The 15,868-nt window shown below is 28.5% G+C and overlaps 1 protein-coding gene across 1 annotated transcript in view; it reads left to right on the top strand.

Annotated features, from left to right (window-relative positions):
- Sb (serine proteinase stubble) overlaps nt 1–15,868 on the top strand; it is a 131,837-nt gene that overhangs the window by 61,198 nt on the left and 54,771 nt on the right. The gene's annotated exons all lie outside the window — the stretch shown is intronic.

Genomic DNA, 15,868 nt, shown 5'->3' with positions numbered 1-15,868 from the left:
TATTCGTGGTGCTAGTAAAATTATAGGCTGCTCTAAATTGATAGTTGTAAGCTTCAATTACACTTATAAATCCTATACGCCATCATTGATTTTCATAAAAAAATAGCTTTATGGCGACATACAACTTTTAAAAAAATTTTAGACTTCATAAAAATTCTTAAGTAATAACTAGGTATTGACTAATCATTTAATGTTGCTTTGCTTTTATAATTTATTATAAAAAAATCTCTAGGAACTTTCAACATATAGCTATATATATTTAAAAAAAAATTAAAATTAAATGTAAAAATAGGATATAGATAATAACAAAGACTGGAAAAATATATCGCAACTATATTTTAATCGAATCTCTTAATGTCAAGCTAAAATTGTTTTTAGTAAGCAATATTTTTCAAAAAGAGGCAGCAAATAATGAGCCTTAAAATTATATATAGGGTCTATTATAAGTCTTCTTATAATTTTAATTTTTAAGGCAGTAAAAAAACTGGATCAACTGATAATGAATTTATATATATTATTTTTGGATGATGCAATGAGAGTTTTACGACGACTTTTTTTAAACTTTTATTACTGTCTTGCTCCTCAAAGGCCAATATTATTTAGCCAAATTCTTACATAACCCATTTAGAGAATTAAGGTACTATCAAAGTGCTGAAATAATATAGTTTAATAAAACCGTATCGAGACTCATTAAATATATTATTAAATTTATAACAGGCACATGCTTTACAAATTATATGCTTATATTTTACAAATCCTATGATCATTCACAAAAAAACCCTAAGGCAGGAACGTGTTAACTTGTATTTAGCCACTTCAAATTGACCTGTATTTTTTATAACAAGAATATCATGTGTAAAAAAACCAGTACGTATTTTCATATGAAATATATTTTTTACAATTTTAATAGATAAACTGCAGTTCATTGCAAAACTACAGATTTCACCTATTTAAATTAAAAATACTAAATTTATTTATTATTAGCTAATTATAGTTGTAATGAAAAACCTCAATTAATTTTATTACATTCCTACGGTAAAATAAGTTTTTTTCATGTAGTTATTTTATATGATAATTAAAAACACGTTAACCTTTAAGGTTATTTTTGACTATGAAGTTTGATTAATTTTTACGCAAATATTATATTTAGATAGTGATGATATTATAAGTTTATTACAATATAAAATATGTCACTAAACACATTCTTGCCTTGAGTTTTCTTCACTTCTCTTAAAAATTGTTTAATTGTGTGGATTATATATTAAATTATATGTCTGTGAATTTTATGACAATTTAAAATAAAATAATCCGGTAATATGATCATTCATTAAATATTTTAAATAATTAATCTTGAGAGTTATGTGGTTACTTATTAAACCCAAGAGGCCAGACGAAACAGCATCATATTAAAACAGTCAGAGGTCATTGCATCTTGCACATAATATAAATGGTAATTCGTTTTTCAAATTAGCATAGCGAATCGGTTAATTATGTTGGCGACGTTGAATTGAATCAAAATTTTTACAATGGAGTTCAAGAGCAATTTCGACGAGTCATTTTCGACCGTTTAAATTAGTCAGATGGCAAATACTCTGAGAAAAAGTCCCATGAATAATTCTTAATTCGTATTGTCTTTAAATATTTTCTCAAATATATAAGTACTTTAATATTTTGAAACTTAGAATAACATTAAAATATAATTTAATTATTTATAATATAAATAATTATATAAATTTTAAACATACGTTTTTATTAGATATTTTAGTATTTTACCTATACATAACTTATTACAAATATTAAAATAATTTAACATATTTTTTTGTAATTACGGTTAATTCCAATAATAAAATGTCAACGATATTATTACCAATACTACTGTGAAATTATACTCAGACGAAAACGTCTTATAAATTGAATCATTTTATAAGATACGTCGATAAAAAACCACTAAATAAAACCTTTCGCGACGTGAGTCGAATTTTGTGCGAATTCTTTTCTTACCGAAACCGTTATCCGGCGATGTTTACCTTTCATATTTTAAGATAACGAAAATGTTACCGCTAATGTCCTGATTGCCGCCATTAATTTCTCAAGGTACATGACACTTAAAACGTACTTACAAATCTCTTATACATTTTTTTGTTCACTATTATCCGACTAAGGGGTAATTATCGGCAATAATTTACAGCCTTCCGAAGAACACCCATTGCGTTGATGATCAACACCCTAAATCTTAATGTTCCGATTAATTTGAAAACGACCAAGACCAATCGGACGTTAGATCTATTGGCGATTAATAGCTTAATGCGAATGTTCTATATACAGGGTAGGCAAAAAATATTTATTATTATATAATTAAAAAAAAAATTATATCCTTTTCTTAGAATACAATTTAAAGAAGAATCGTAGTAAAAGAATACCGTTTATTTTTTTTTATCAAAAGTGTTTTTATCATTATTTAAGATTTGAAAATCATTATCTATATTTTATAGTCATACTGTATATCGTCCAAATCTGAGATTCCACAGTAAAGTAATATATCTGCAGGGCAATTTCATGAATTCAATGGGTCTCTTTTGATATTTTTTTCCGCGGCACAAATAGTGACAGATGGATAATTTACAATCACCCATTAGGTCGAAATTTAGTAGCTTTTATTAATTTAATTATATGCATAGCACAAGAGAAAGTATTTTATAGTCTAAACAAAATTTACGAGCTTTTATTTTTGTTTGAAAATTAAGCATTTAACCCAATTTATCGATTTTCAATCGCGTGTGAATCGGCTCAAATATAAAATTGTCTAACCGCATATAGTGTATAATATGTCTATGTTCGATTTGTTTTTTCCTTGCCTCATTCATACTGCTAACAGTTAACTTTTATATCGTTAAATTGATGTGTTAGCATGAGCAAATTTGACTTTTTTTCGTTTCGTAAAAATAAAGCAAAACGTTATATCACTAGCGGAAATAATATCATACGATTATGACTTTCTACGTATCGCACACACAATACGACAAAATTAAACTATAAATTAAGCGATGACAACAATGGCACAATGAGTTATTGTATTAAACGATTTTGTGAAACGTTTAGAGATTATGTTGTTATATATGTAATATAATACAGTTATTGCGTAACGTTATATAGTTAATTTTATTGCAATATATTATGAATATGAATAGTATTTATAATGATAACAATATTTAACGTCGGATGAGTAGAAGGCAGTTATTTTAAATATATGGTTCTAGTCTGATATTTATTAGTTCTAATCACAGTTTTATAATTATTTGCAGTTTAAAAAAATTCTCGGCTTAATACGTTACCAGAAACCTACGGTCAAATGTCTGTTTTCACTTCTTTGTAATATAAAACTCAACATATCACTGCATATTCAATTTTTATTAAGGTTTATGATGATTAATTTAATAAAATTAAACTTGTAGCGTTTATGATGATTAATTATATAAAATTGAACTTATAGCGTTAAAATAATATTAAAATTACAGCATCATGCAAAATCTGTAATTAGTTTTTTTAGTATCGTGCTTGAAATGCATCAGTTTGGTTTAAAGATTTATTTATGCATTTTAATATATTTATTATCATAGTTATTTTAATTAATACACATTTATCTCATTGATGTGTTAAGAATGCCATTTTGGTTTCTCAATATGAGAATTTATATTTTCACGTTTCAGTGTTTTTTAGAATTTTTAATAATTAAAATAATATGTGTAATATGTAGTATGAGATTGAAACATTATAGTAAATTATTTTACATATCCTTATATTATCAATAAACAGAGAACTAGATGATCGTTATATACAACAAACTTCAATAGAATGATGATATATTATAAAGGACTAGAACGGATCGATTTACTTCGATCGAGTTACGATAGAATATATGGCTAATCGTAATGAAAATATGCACATAACAGCTGATGGTACTTTACATTTTTAATATTTTGAACAAACTCAAAATATCTCTTTGAATTATTAAGAAAAACCTATTTGAATAATTGAGAAAACATGATTGAAGTTCTTTGACTGGCAAATTTTATGGCATAACCTCTGTTGAAAGCGCCCATACATTTTTAAAATATGCCAATTCTCGATACTATCAAAGCAAAGATAAGGTTGATTAAAGTATTTAAGAAAATCGTAAGAAATTAAATGCCATTCAAATACTTCCTATCTCTATTAAAATCTTACAAGAAAACATGCATATTTTCAAACATTTGGCACAGACGCATCTTTTTTCATGTAGAATAATAATGCAGTGGTTATAAAGCATTTAAAAATATTAGTACAATTTTATTTTTTAACAAAAAAGGCTCTATATAAATTTTTGTATTAGTCGTTTTAAGAGTATAAGAATAATCAATTTTGCGTTTTTTTCCAAGAGAAAATAATTTTCACTTTACCATCTAACACAATGTTAAGTGGTAAAGTATATTTTGTTATTTTATGATCTATAGATTTTAATTTATGTGGCTTATACCAATTCATATTTACAAACTAGAATTTTACTCGCTATTAAATAATCGCTACTGATGCAATATAAGTATTTATATGTACAATTAAGTCATGATTTAAAATCTGTTATTGATAATATGGCGACCGCACATAGATGACAACGTTTGAAAGGGTCTTTGTCTCAAAACTTGCGTTAATTTACTGTGACCAAAATGATCATCCATCTACAACGAAACAAGACAATAGCGAAAAGGATTGGGACCACACAACCCTCATTAATTACAGTAAATATTCTCCGTCATTGAGAGAATATTTATTTGTTGCGAAACTGTTAAAGATATAATAAACCACCGGATCCACAAGATTATCGTTGCAATTCAGTACGACCTTGGACAATGCCCATCAAGCATATACCTATATCGCCGTTCTAAGAAGCGATCGTAGCAATTGGCTGGATGATCGCTGCATAATTATGATTGATCAGAAAGCTTTGCAACTCTGGATACTTAAGCATAGATTTCGATGGGGAGAGGGCAGTCACTCGCAGAATCCGGCAGATACTTAAAAAGAGACTAGCAGACTCCCGCCGCCCGCGGAAAACAAACGATCATTGGCGCATACATCCACCGCCAGTTTCTCCACCACCACTCGGAGAATATACTGTTGCTGCCACACCAATCAGAACTCCGGAGATCATCTACTGACATCATTCCTCCGCCAGTTTCTCCGCCACCGCTCGAAGAACCATCTCGCCATTTATCATCTGTCGCAAAAATTGTAAATATAATGCAATAAAACTCCAAATAAGTACCACTAAGCGTCGCACTGGGTACGAAGTCACACCCCTAGGGTTCTCAAACATTAAAATAAGTAATTTTATAACTTGTACAGTTTGTGCTTGTGTATGTAATTAAATATATTTTGTCATTAAGCAAAATAATTGTTGCAGATAAAAAAAACAGACTTGAATAGCTTGAAAAATATGAATTAGCTTAATATGAAAGTCAGCTTATTATGAAAGTATATTTAGAAAAATATTTATCTTTATTTATTTAAATGAAATTAAAACCATCTTGAAATAACAAGTCACTATGGTCAAAAAGCAATACATAGTATTATTACAATAAACAAAAAATGTAATACAAGTAAGAGAAAAATATTACACAAACAAATTATACTTATTTATATTTTTTCTGCAAGAATTCAGTGAATTGTGTCCTTACGCTCCTAAAAGAAATGTGCTGAGATACGAGAGCAGATAATAATAAAATATCCTCTTAAAGGTATCTCAAGAATCATTTCTGAAAAATTTCTATTAAGAGGGAGTTTTGTTTTTTCGGGAATTACAAATTATAGATCCTGATTCAAGAATGCTGCTAACTAAAGTGTCATAGAGGCACACAAATAACTGACGGATTGTCAAAGTAAAAACTTTCCTCATTACAAAGCCGAGCATCTTGGAAGATTTATTGCAGACGTCGTTTACGTATAGAGAGAATCTACACTTGCTTTCAAAATTGTTTCTATGGAGATCGTAGGAATAAACTTAGCGAACAGGATCGAAAAAATGACACAGTATGGCACTTTCCAAAACTAAAAGGCAGGCGGTAGACGAAAAACAATCTTCATCTAGAATTTAAATCACTTTGTAGAGAGAAGTAGTGCGCAACAATTTTAAATCATTTGCATATAAAATAAAAGTGCCGTATTTATGTCATTAATAAATAACGGGATGAGCCCAGGTATCCTTGAGGATCTCCCGAAATGATGATATATTCTATACATTACTAATAACAAGTTTACACACATTACTATAAACAATTTTTTAATATTGTTAATAAGAAATGCAGATATAAAAACGTTAAAAAAAGTGGAAAATCATTGTTAATTTAATTATAGTAAATACTTTGAATCAATTTTTAGTCATTTTAAATTGTAAACTTAATTGTGGTGTTTGTAAATATTTTTTTATTGTAATTGAAGTTACTTAAAATTTTATGTGAGCCGACAAATTCACACATTAGATTTATAAGTTCCTTACATTATAAATAACATGTCAAAAGTAGTTTTTACGCTTTTGCATAATCGCGTGGTGAATTAAGCAATTTTTAAATGCCTTTTGTTTAAAACAACATTATCGTGTGAACACTAACGTGTATTCTATAAAGTGCATTGCTTTTAAGACACAGCCGGTTTTGCTTCCACCGATAACAATTTGCGGTCTGTTGTTCGGAAATGGGTTAAGAAATATGTGTTATGTTAGTTTGTCGGCAGCTTCAGCTGATTGTGAGAAAAGTTACTGTATACTTGCGGTCGCAAGTTTTTGCACCGATACGTTTAATGGAACATTTTTTGTTGTTTATATTATACATACACACACACATTTTCTTCGTGATATCAATTCGCACAACGACTATTTATAGATTCGCTCGTGTTGCTCTGTAAAATGTACGTGTATTATGGGACGGTCGTTTTTTTTCGCGTTGCTCGCAATCGGAGATGAATCAATGCCTAGTATTCACATAATAGATCAGTGTCAATTCCATAAAGTGCTGTTACTTTCACCGATTCGTTATTGTTCGAACATGCGACGAGGAAATGTGCGAGATGTAATTACGGGGGGAAGTATGACGAATTTTGATGCGCTCATGTATGACATGCAATGACATGACATTGTTGTAATGTAACATATGGAAGAAATTTCACCGAAGAGAAATCGCACATGTAGTGTGTATTTTTCATTGTTTTGCCGTTGATCGAAATGTCACCTTAAAAGCTTTTTATATACCTATTTTAGAAAGCCTCTTAATTAACTTCGTAAATAATAATTATTAGTAATGTGTAAAGTCTGATATATGTATTATTGAGTTTATTATATTATGTTGAATTATCACATATTACATTTTAATATACTCAAAGGCTAGATATATTGGTAATAGATAATATATTGATTTTCACACATTATGCTTCTGGTTCTGCTCTATTCTATCTAAAATCTCATCTGTAATTATTGTACAATATATTGCTCGTATTAATGAATGATATGCATTTAGTTATTTTGTTTTATTTTGGTAATATAACACATTTTTGTTTTAAGATATGATTGAAAGACAACTTCTCATTAGCATTATAATAATACATTAATTAAAAATCGTTGCCCCTTTGTAACATAAAATAAAGCGGTAGTAATAAAATGTGTTAAGCAATTAAAATTATAGTACACCTGTTGATATATGACAGTCGTTAGCGTTCCAGTGTAGTACCAATAATTAAAGAAATAAAATAAAAAAGTAGGGTTTAAAAACAAAAAATGTTTCTTTGTTAAAATAACATACTATGGTATTAAAACCTTTTTGGGAGAATGAGCTGAATTACGTGCATTTGATATTGCCACCCAAATAGCCGTTCGTAATCTGCTCTAGTGACCAACGGCAATATGTTTTTTTAAAAACAACCTTTTTGCAATTGGCCGTTTCACCGAAAGGGGTGAAAACCAAAATAACTTTTCAAGGGAACTAAAAATATAAATTCGGCGATCACTTCTTCAGAAATTTACTCTGACACAACTACTAACATCTACTTTGGAGCTCAATACGTCAGGAAAAATCGACAAGTTTAAAAAAGGTCGAAAAGCTTTTAGCCAAATTTACCAGTTTGATAATTTAAATATTACACTATAAAATCATAAGCCCGGCTTACAAAGTTAAAATTACATTTTTTAAAGAATAGCCAAATTACCATGCATCAGAAAAAATAATGGTATTCATCGCAAACGCATTCAGAAAAGATAACACGTTTGTAATCTGATCGGGCGGCCAACAGCAATCTGTTTAACAGAAAACTCCACTTTATTTATTAGCTGCTCTAGCAAAAGTGGCGGAAGACAACATCTCGTGTGAAGGAGACTATGGGTGTAAATACAGGAACGTGGGCAACTAACGGTGACTTTAGGCACTTCAAGAGCTCTTAAACTTGAACTATCTAATCGATCTAATTTTAGACCTTCGAGGATTGCAGAAGCCGCCGCTTCTCTCTTCGCATCATCTGCTTCAGCTCATCGTCTGGAATCCAAAGTAAACTACACGTTTAAATAGTATGTACAAATTGTACATAAAGCAGCTAAGTACGGATTAAATGGATCCAAAACAGAATACATGATTGGCTCACCTACAATAAAACCAGCGGTTATGGTAAAACGCGATACGTAAAAAAAATTGAAGACTTCAAATTCTTAGGTATAAATATAAATTTGTAAAGTAAAATTAAAAATTAAGATACAAATATTAGCAGAAAAAAGGGAGCTGCACTTACTCGGATCTCGAATAATAAGCAGGTGCTCAAAAGCATTCAAAGCACCTAAAACGTTAATTAAATATAAACAATAGTAAAATAGGTTAAAAGGACGAACATAAAAGATAAAATGATTACCTCAACGATGAATTGAAAATCTAAAAACCGGAATATCATAGCGCTGAACTATGATCGGTTGAAAGTAATTGTGAGTTAGAGTAGTTAGACTAAGACCTGTAAAAGTTGTAGGTTACAAGAAAGAAAAATAAATTTACAATAACTAACTAATAATAAAGCGTTAATAATATTGAAAGAAAATAGAGAAAGATGTAAGTTTAATAATATTTTACAAAGAGAGTGACACAATTTGGTATTTGTACTTAAAATTAAAACATTAGCAAATATTAAGCATTGGTATGGAATTATTGACCTCTTATATTTCTATACAGGAAACGGGCACTGTATTTTATTATAGTAATAAAATTCTTAATAAACACGTTTGTCGGTATAGAATAAGTAAAATAATCAATTACGAAGTGCGTATTATGTTAGTGATAGTTTGTTAAATTTATTTATGTATTCATTAAAATATATAATTGCAGTACTATAACCATTGTATAATTGTTTTTTAACATAATGAAAAACAAGGTTTTAGTGTAGTATATTATTAACAGTTATTAGGTACATATAGTTTAAAAATCTTGCAAAGTTATTTATATAATAAAACTAACATAAATATATGTATAGTAAATATAGATCGTATTCGCAGAATTCGTAGTTTAGATATAATTATAATAGTACAATTTGATTTTGTTCTTGAACTATGAATTCAGTAAAATATTTTTTTTCAAATATTTATAAATCAATTTATTCATATGTTTTAACATAATTTCGTAAAATTTGTTTATTTGGTAACTAGGCTTTGTATTTGTTTTCTGTAGTGAAAAATCGATTAGTATTATTACTATAAGTTTAATTAGCATTGATATTACTACTATAAATACTGTGTTAGATTATGTTTAAATTTGAGATGTACGATATAATTGAGTGGGGTGATCTTCAGTCTTCATTCATCATCATAGCACGCGTTTCGTGAGTTTGTAACAACGAGAAAAGAGTTACGTAAAAATTTAATGCTGGAATCGTAAGTATTATATTTTATGTAGTCATTCAATATCGTCTTAAAACGCGGATATGAAATAATCGAGCGATTGTTAGCTAAAATAGGTATTGAAACAATCGCGCAACGCGATTAAGATTTATCGCTGCCGCAGTTCACGGTGTGTACCGCGATAAAGCTCCGTTCACAATGGGGAATTGTCGGTTCGAATCCCGCGATTTCGGATTGTTTCGTATGAAGATGTTCCGTGACGAAGAGAACAATCGTTGTTCAAACATATGTCGAAATAAACACTTTCTCTGTGACATTACTAATACATAATGGAACAGATTATAAGCGATTAATTAACATCGATCAAAGCGGAGACCTCCGAATATTTTTTTTATATAGTCGTCATAAATTAAACGAACGAAATTAATTAGTATACCATATTTTATACAAATGGGCCATAAATTTTTATTTGTGACGTATAAAAATTAAACACCTGTTTGCAAATATTTTGCATGCGTGCGAGATGAAGAGTGCTTGAAAAAACTTGCTTTTATAAATTAAAGACAGAGAGCGTTCGAGATAATTTTATTGTGTAGAAAAAAATGTTAAGGATAATCAACAGTGAAAGTCCTGTTGTGATATAGACGCTAATTAAAGAAGCCATAAATAAGAAAGTATTTTGCATTTTTTTAAAAGAAGATTTGTGCCATAGTTAAGACTATTCGAAATTTGTTATAATATACAAACAAATCTTTTAAAATAAATTTTTTATTTATAAATAATTTCCTTTTATATGTCACTAATCTTAAAGTTTGTTGAACATTTTTTACCAGCTACTTCTAACTATGAGGTTATTGATTAATATATATAAACTGGTATTTATATTTAAAATATATTAATTACCTCAAGTCATCTGCTTGTTGTGGCAGACATAGGTGTATATGTACATACATATATATTTATATATAAATAAAGTAGCAAAATAGTTTTTTTTAAGTTAATTTCGAATAATAGGCTTAAAATATAAAATAGTTATGCGCTTTATTTTCAGTTATTTAAAAAATAATAATAAAAATCTTAATAATTAACTAAAATAATCACTCTTTCACCATTGCTTATTTTTAATATTTAGTCGTCCTATCGTTAGCTTTAATTATAGCTGCAACCCTTTTTGGCTAACTGTCAACTAATTTTCTCCATTCAATCTGCAATTTTTCTCGCAGCTCAATTTTGGATTTGCAATTATGTTGGGCAATCTTTTCGTTTAATTTTGCCCATAAATTTTCTATAATATTTTGGTCTGATGACTATGTAGGCCATTCTAAAAGCGCCAAACATTTTGTAGTATGGCATGGAGTTTTCTTTCTTGAATCGGATGGTAGTGTGGTCTGTGCTTTGAAATATTTTCCAGTAGTAATCCATTAAAGTGTATTCCAACATTCAAATATAAATGTCACTATTCATACTACCCTCGCAACCCTAGACCATAATGCTTCCGCCATTATATTTGACTTTAAGTACTACGCGATCAGTTAGATATTCTTTTCCAGCTCTTCGATGCATGTGTACTATACAAGAAGTCGCAAAAACTTAAAAAAATGTTAAAAATGTATAATTATTTAAAAAAATTATTGCTTAAGAATTTTTTTAATAAATACAATTTTTAATATTTTAGTTTAAAACTACCTAGAAGTTGGATTCATCGGACTTAATGACTTTCTCCCAATCTTCAGATTTTTGGGCCCACTCGTTTCTATAAACCACTACCCGAGTCCCACATTGTTGAGATTTATTCTCAACGATGGCCCCCCGCTTGTAGAGACTTCAGCAGCCAGCTTTAAAGACATTTTTCGATTATTTTTAAGGGGCAGTTGATCTTGACTTTTATTTACAAGAATCACATCCATTGAACCGTTTTAAAACATTTTGAACAGCGTGTTGTGAACAATAATGTGTTAATTAATTTCTGATATATTCAGTCAATAATATGCAATAAAATTATATTCGCCCTTTTAAATGTTTATATAATATTAAAACTAAATTATTCAATTAAAAAAATTATAACGGCAAATCACGCAACTGAACATAACGGTCACTTGACTGAACAATTAGACCTGCAATCCTTTTATAAAGCTCAAATGAACAATTAAAAATAATAAATTTCTTTGTATTGTTCTTAGAATTAAGGTTTAAATTAGCTGCTAAAATATTTCGGTCAGACTTTGCACTTGTAAAGAGCTACACACCATTTTAAAGGGGCCCAATTATTATGGCCATGGCTGTATTTAGAGTTTTATGGTTTCACCAAAATGAAGAATCCACATTATCAAAAATAAGTGGACTATAGTTAATATAAAACTAAGCACAATTGAAAATAACAAACTAAATAAAATAAGTAGAATTAATATCGACGATTTATTAGTTTTCTTAAACATTATATATTAACGAAAAAATAACTAATGCGATTTTAATTTTATAAAAAGTAGTCTAGTGAAAAAAATAGCAATTTCTTTTAACTATTGAATATTTAATTAATTAAGAATATGATTTTATAAATATATTTTCAAGAGCTATTGAATTTTTAGTGCCATTTTAGTAATAAACCAGACAATTTTAATATAATATTTTATTGTTTAATAAATGGTATGTTACAAGTCTTGTAAAACTAATAAATAAAACTCGTTTCATAATAGCTATTTATCTTATAGGTAGCTGAAATCTATTTTTAAATACTATATTATATATGAGTGTAATTTTCTCAAATATTTTTCTCAAAATTATGATTTTTATTATTTATCAATTTATGATGCAAAATAATATGTTTTGCAATATGTAAAATGTGTAACCTATTTTTTAAAGGTACAGACTTAAATTAATACCTACCTCTTTTATAGTCAGTTAAATCAATTGAATGTGGTCGAGTGAAAAGCAATTAGACTTAGATTTTTAATCTTAAGCGAAAATATTTAAACTTTATATAAACTATTATTATGAGAAATAAGGTGTTTTAAGATTATGTTTTATTCTTGAACCTTTTCGGTGGTTTCGCTCAATCTCGCGCTTTCTCTCATATAGGAAAATTATCTATTGTATTTCACTTAACTTTCTTTCTTAAAAACAACTGCTGAAATTAGGGTAAAAAAATAAATTAATTGACAAAACCCAGAACCCGTAGGGAGAGAAAGAAAGAAAGAGTGTTCAAGGGGATTGGATTGGGCGAGCTCGAAAATAAATTACAACTAATGAGCAAAAAATATTATAATTATTGTAGTCGACAAATGTATTAAATTAAAGCTCATATAATAAAGAAAAGTAATGTAAATATATCTTATATCATTCAAAATTTAAAACCGTATAAAAAAATATTAAAAAATAGTATGACAGATGATTCAAAGCAAATTTCTGTACGCTTGATTATTAATTGATTAAACATAATCTGATACCTCTTATCTATATAATTTTGGGTTTTAAAAATCTCACAGTCATTGCTTAAAATATATTTTACTTAATATTAACTTAAAAAAGTTATGATGTAAGATTTCTTTGTATTGTTTTTGTACGGTCTTTTCTGTATCTTACTTATAAAAAAATTAAATCTCGCTTTAGATTGATATTTCTACAGCTATACAATCTATATTAACATGAAATGGACCTATAATTCATTATTGGATTGATTGCAGTATAAATAAATAAATATAAATCTTGAATTGACCCAAAAAGCTTAATTTTGCCCTAAATTGCAGTCGTTAAATCCTTAGAGGAAATCATATTTACATATTTGCTTGTGATTGCTTATGTAAATGAATATTACTTGCATAAATATGCATAAATCATCAATACTTATTTATTCTATAAATCAGAAAATAGACCTTTCTGTCTGTCACAAGAACTCCCAAATCATAAATAATAGCGACGTGTCATTTGCACATTCTGGCTTCATTCTTTATATTTTAGGTTAAGACAATACCATTTGCTCAGTCCGCATAAAAAATGGCATTTGTTAATTTAATGATATTAATTTGGAATAAGACTGTTTGAAAAGCGTGTATCTTTTTGTTTTATACCCATAGGTTGTCCATCTATTTCTATTGTATTGCATTTCAAATGTTATTTGTTGTTACTGTAGCATTTATTAGTACAATAGATTATTCTTATTATCTTGCAAGTTTCTCAATATTGTGTAGCTCATATTTTTATTTATTCAAGTATGTCTTTTTTTTACATATATGATTCAGAAAATTTAAAAAATAATCCTATATGTTTGAAATACCAAAATTTGCGTAGGTGGGTTGCATATAAAATTTACAGTTTTACCAAACATAAAAATTAAAAATGTTGTGGGTGCTTCATATCGATAGCTCCAATTTTATTTGTCTATCTATTTTATGGTCAATAAAATCATGATTTTAAAGCTTATGGTAATTTTAATCCACACAAAACGCTTTTAGGTCCGATGATAAAATCAGTATGTCTTTCATTATTATATGATGGGACAAATTGGATTTTTCCACTCGATTGACTTCTTTGGCTATGATTATATATGCAAAATTGAATTGCAAATCAGTTTTTTATTCATAGGTGTCATATTACGACTGTTTTAGTAATAGGATTAAATGAGCTGTTTGTCGGCGGTTATCTAGATTTTTATTATAATATATTAATAAAACAGTATTGACAGCGCAGAGCCAGCGATGCAAAACGCTGCTGTATAAATTATAAGGCGACGCGTAACAAGAAAGTGTCAATGTTACCATTACGCGTCTAGTGTAAATGGCATAAATTCTGATTAGATTACACCTGATCTGATATAATCGTCTCGATTATAGTGCGGTCAACCCTGAGGCTTCCGGTCATATCATTGTAAACAGCGCCAGTTGGTGATAGCTTATTGATTTTTGCCAATTTACTGCAATGTCTCGCTGGAGGCTGTTGGTTATGTGTTATAATTTAATGCCATCCAACAACGAGGCCATTGACTTGTACGATATAATTTAAACTTACTACAAACAATAAAGTTTCATACGAATTGGCTAAAAGTTAAATGTCAGCATATAACGGTGTCGAATTATAATATAATATCGACCGGTCAATCTAACATAGATAGAGACTTTCTATTGATGTATGAAAAATCAGGTTATTTTTTATGCGATATATACTATTCTAAATAAATATTTTAATTAATTAAAATACTCATATACTAAATGACAACGCCTACGTCTCTTTTACCAATATTGGCTATCAAAAAGTTGACCACCCAAATTTGTTCTGGTCTGGTTTATTCGTTTATTGCCGTGAGAATATTACAGATTCTCGTCGCCCCATTCATCCAAATCGACCTAAATTATATTATTACATTTTTTTTGTAAAATATTAATAAATCGAAATATTGCAAAACAGCTACCGTTGTTCAATATGACCCGAATTTATCGCAGTCATAAATCGAAACAATCGCTAATACCCAAGAGGTTTGAGACCCCTTGCAGAATGTGGCCAGTGATTTCAATTAAGTCCTTCCGATAAAACGAACGGGTTTTAGCAGTTTATCACTTTTTTATTTCCTGTCACTTTTTACGTTAAACAGTACGTACGATACAACTCAATGTGATATTTAGGACCACCAACATTAACGTCAGATTAATTAAACGGAAACTGCTGCATAATTAAGCAATGTCATATAATATTATTTTACAATGCAATAATAACGCAGTGAAAATTAACCGTTAGATGTTTGTTGATAATATAATTAAACAATAAAATATATGATTCAAAATTATAGTGTTTATGATGTGTAGCTGTAAAATTATACATTTATATCTTTGATATTTTGCTCGTTTAAAACTATAAAATACGTTTACGATTGACTTCTGGTTTTAAATCGCTATTATGTATATAGTATTGATAATAATTTAACTGACCAGAAATATAAATAATCAAATTGTTTAATGGCATTCTTTATCGGCTTATCGTGTAATTGTTGTT

Source organism: Plectrocnemia conspersa, unplaced genomic scaffold, assembly GCF_051122295.1.
Source record: "Plectrocnemia conspersa isolate PC_06_02 unplaced genomic scaffold, ASM5112229v1 ptg000012l, whole genome shotgun sequence".
Taxonomy (NCBI): domain Eukaryota; kingdom Metazoa; phylum Arthropoda; class Insecta; order Trichoptera; family Polycentropodidae; genus Plectrocnemia; species Plectrocnemia conspersa.
The sequence above is the reverse complement of the archived record's forward strand: the minus strand, read 5'-3'. Positions and strand labels throughout refer to the sequence as shown.